Source organism: Ursus arctos, unplaced genomic scaffold (assembly GCF_023065955.2).
Source record: "Ursus arctos isolate Adak ecotype North America unplaced genomic scaffold, UrsArc2.0 scaffold_8, whole genome shotgun sequence".
In the NCBI taxonomy this organism is placed as follows: Eukaryota; Metazoa; Chordata; class Mammalia; order Carnivora; family Ursidae; genus Ursus; species Ursus arctos.
In genome coordinates this window covers 70,654,815-70,659,431 of record NW_026623100.1, presented here as the reverse complement: position 1 = coordinate 70,659,431, position 4,617 = coordinate 70,654,815, and positions in this window count along the sequence as shown.

The following is a 4,617-nucleotide window of genomic DNA, read 5'->3' as shown; positions in this document are numbered from 1 at the left end:
CCCCGCGCCGAGGCGGCCAATTTAAAGGTCCCGCCGCCCCGCGCTCCGCCCACCCGCGGCCCCGCCCCGCGGCCCCGCCCACCGCCGGAGCGCAGGAGGAGCCGCTGGGCTCCGCGCCCGGGGCCCGCGGGAGCCTGTCCGCGCATTCCGGCGGCAGAAACGGAATGTCTGGGGCTAGCCGGCGGCGGCGCGGTGCCCGGAGTCCGGCCCGCGGAGGCCCCCGCCCGGGCTCGTCTGGGTGGGCTCGGCCGGGCGCCTCCTGGCCGCGCTCCGCCTCTCCTGAACCTTGTGCCCTGGCCTGCGAACCCCCCGGCTGCAGCCCGCCCGCCCTGCGCTCTCCTCCTGCCCTGGCAGGGCTGACCCTCCACCCCAGCCGAGGGGGCCCTGGGGTCTGCCTTCCCGCTCCTGCCAGCGCTGCCTGCGGCGAGGTTTCATCTCGCTCCTCTCACTGCATTCCTTTCCCCAGCCAAGTAACCCAAGTTTTGCTGTGGGCTCTCAGTAAAAGAAAAAAAAAAGCCTCATAGCTTCTAGCAGCATGAATAGAAATGCTTTCCTCCCAGCTTCAAACATCCATAAACATTTGAACTTATATTACCAGGAATAGAAAGTCAAACATACATTCCCCAGAGAGCCCCCCTGCCAGCTGGAAGGACAGCCTGTACCAACAGAAGCTTCGAAGGCGCTCCCTACATCCCATTTCCTCTCCGGAAGAGTGACGGTTGGCAGCACAGGGCTGGGGGCCACCCAGGGGACCCTCCAGGAACTGTCTACTGGGAGAAAAGCATAAATGGTCTACCTCTCTAAGGGAATGTGGTGAATTTGGGAAAAAGAGACTGGCTCTGCCTGAGGAAAGCAGGAAGGCTTCTAAAAACAGGTGAGGTTTGAGCTGGATCCTAAAACCTGATGGATATTAGCTCCAAAAGATCCGATCTGGTCTTCCTGCGTCCAGACTAACAGTCCTCTAAAATCCACACTCCACACTGTAACCTTAAAACCACTTCTCTTCTTAAACCTTGCAGCTTCACTTCCAGTAAAATCCAAATTCCTTTTCACAGCCAACAAGGCTCATTGAGATTCAATCCCACGTCTTCTGCAGCACTGATTGACATCTATAATGTGCTCTCCGTGCTTCAACCATGCTAGCCTTCCCTGTGTCCTGGAGGACACCAAGCTTGTTTCCCTTGGTGGTCAGTGTAATGTCTTCCTCAGAGCAGCCTTCCCTGAGGCCAGATCTTTATTAGTTTTTCAAACCCATTTTTACCACAATCCATTATAACAACTACATTTTATGAGCCAGCAGCTACATAGATAGATAACACATAGATCCACAGTAATGATGGTTGCATGAAACAATACTAACACTTAACCACATTTGATGCTATTCTATCCACCTCCATTCAGTTCTATTTCATTTTTTTTTAAATGTGATCATGAGCATGTGAGTTTGTGGTTCACTAATGTTTCCCAGTTAGCAGTTTAAAGAATTCTGTTTAAAATAGAATCTTTCCTACTATTATAGCATCCTGTGTGTTTCATTTGGGAAACTTACTCAATTTGTAATTATTCAATTTATATTCAACTTATTTATTTTTATATCCCACCAGACTGTAGGCTCCAGAAGGGTAGAGCTGAAGCCTGCATTGTTCGGTGCTGACTTCCTGTAAATTCCACCTTACCGCACGCAGGTTCGAAGTCTGCGGTGGGACTAAAAATTTAGGAAATGGAAGATCAGAGAACAGGGCTGAAATTTAACTCTGCCTTGGCAGGAGAGCAGGCAGGCACGATAGACTCCAAGAAAAGAAATAACCTGGCATTAGTTTTTCCAAGAGTGAGGAAATGGTTTTGCTAGTTTCACCTCACTGCCAGACAACAGACGGCTCTGTGCTGGGCACTGGCTCCGCAGACCGCCCTTTCCTCTGGCCTCCTCTAGTGGGGAGTTGGTCCTCCTCCACCACCAGGCTCCTTCTCTGAAGGAACTCAGGGGCACAAGCCACATAAAGTTAATAGTCTGTTTCAGCACACTTGCATGTAGGCATATATTGAAGATTAAAACTATTTGTTCAGGCTAGGGAAGAAATTATGGGTAGTTTTCCCTAAAAATTCATTATAATACTACTACTTTGTTTTTACAATCCTAAAAACAAAACAACAACATAAAAAACCCTATTTCTTTACTGGTCAGCTCTGGCTAGGTTGGGCTATGGTAATAATGACCCTAAAATCTCAGGGGCTCCTAACAAGAAAAATGTACATCTTGCTCTGTTATGTGTTCTTCCTAGGTCGGCTGCAGTTCTTCCCCATGTCGTCTTCATTCTGGAACCCAGACAAGGGGCAGATCCAGTCTGAGACATGCCGGTCTTGTGGCAAAGGAAGGAAATGAGGGCTGGAAGAACCAGATGACAGAGCTTAACATTTCTGCAAGAAGTAGCTTTCATCAATGCCACTCAGGTGTGATTGGCCAAAGCAAGGCATGTGGGCAAGCCAGGTCCACGGTGGGGAATAGAAGGCTTTTACAGCAAATCGTTGCAAACCCTAATACAATCTAGCACAATTTATTTATACACCTTTTATAATGGGATGGATGGGTGCCCCCTGAGGTCTCCTCTCTAGATTCGGTAAGAATCGTTGGCTTCTGTCCTAATCGGCTTCTCGTCAGAGGCCCCTCTGTTTGCGCCATCCAATCCTGACTTTTCTTTCCCCTTTTTTTTAGGATTGTATTTTTAAGTAATCTCTACCCTCAAGGTGGGGCTCAAACCCACAGCCCCAAGATCAAGAGCCATATGCTCCACTGACTGAGCCAGCTGGGCGCCCTGAATCCTGACCACTAACAGCTTTCCAGCTGCACAGGTGGGAGAGCCTCAGTGGATTGACTTCTTTGTTCCTGCCGCTTGGCATCCTGTGATAGGGGAGCTGCACTAGCTCTCAGCTCAGACCCATTGGGAAATGTCTCTAGAACCTCTTCTGACCCGTTGTCACCCCCGGGAGCCACGCCCCCGCTTACCTTCCGGTTGTGTGCTGCTGCCCAGCTCCAAGTCTCCCAGGACACATGCAAGGCCATGGTGTTGGTTGGATTCCAAGAGCTATTTTCTCACATCCTGGACTTACTCATTCGTGACCAAAACACCTAGTTGTGCTAATTTACAGAAACTCCCAGATTCAGTTCTCTCTGACCCTGTGTGCCAGAAACCTAAGGAGGCCTATTGCACACGCCTGAATGAGAGGTTCTGCCACTTGACTGAATCTAAGAATCGCTCAGGATGCTTATTAAAAGGCAGCTTCCTGATGCTCAGGAATTAAAAGGCAGGTACCCAGATACTCCTACGCAGACAGTTTGGGACTGGGCCTAGGAATCTGCATTCAACAATCTCTCTCTGGGCAACTGATATCTGAGCGAGTTTGCAATGTCCCGGTTCTGATGACCATCTGAGCACGTGATGACCAGGCCCACAACAGGCCTGGGCGGGATCCAACGCAAGGACAGGTGCAAGGAAGTGGCCACCCAGCACAGAAGGCCTTTGAGGGGGGCGCCTGGGTGGCTCAGTCATTGAGTGTCTGCCTTCGGCTCAGGGCGTGATCCCGGCGTTCTGGGATCGAGCCCCACATCAGGCTCCTCTGCTGGGAGCCTGCTTCTTCCTCTCCCACTCCCCCTGCTTGTCTCTCTCTTACTGGCTGTCGCTCTCACTGGCTGTCTCTGTGTCAAATAAATAAATTAAAATCTTAAAAAAAAAAAGGCCTTTGAGGGAGTGACTGTATGGTCATAAGACATCTTGGGCCAGGGAGTGACTACTCTCTCTCCTCCATCACACTGCTCAAGAGCAATCACTAAAACTCAGATCACCAAATTCAAAGTCTTCCTCAGAGAGTTCAGACAGCTCCACCGCTGGCAGGTGTCCCAGTTTTAGCGCCTTCCGGCAGAGGTGGTGTGTAATCTTGATTCTACACTGATTGTCTATTTCCTTTTCCACGTCTTTTCCTGCTTCCCATACTCCACACAGTCTAGAAATCCACAAGATTTCTTCTAGGTCAGCTTTTAAAAAACTGTAATAGATTTTTTTTCTCAACTGTAAAAGTAATGCAACTTACTGTGGAGAGTTTAGCAAATGTAGATCAGCAAAAATAAGAAAATAAAGACCATCTGTAACACTACCGTCCAAAAATAAGCTATGTGGTATTCTCTTTTTCTCTGCTTGTATATTCACATATTTTTATTAAAAATGAGATCACACTGTATACTGTGATCTTATTTCTTGCTTTTTGTACTTAATGTATAGTGAACATTTTTCTGTTATATTCTTCTGATACATCATTTTTAATGGCTATATTGTATACCATCATATATTCCATTTATTTATGCAGTTCTCCATTGTGGGACATTTAGTTTCTGCTTGTTTTTAATGATAAACAGTGCTTCAGTGAATCTCCTTTTGTGGATCACTGTGAACTATTATCCTTTCCCTAGAATAAATTGCTAGAAGTAGAATGTCTCAATGACTAGGCCTTCTTGGACCTCTGGGTACCATCATAGTGGGAATTCCACTGAGTGTGGTTTCAGGTGCCACCTCTCTGGTGGTGATTCCCAAATCCATGTCTCTTGTCCCAGTCCTGCTTTTGGGCAAC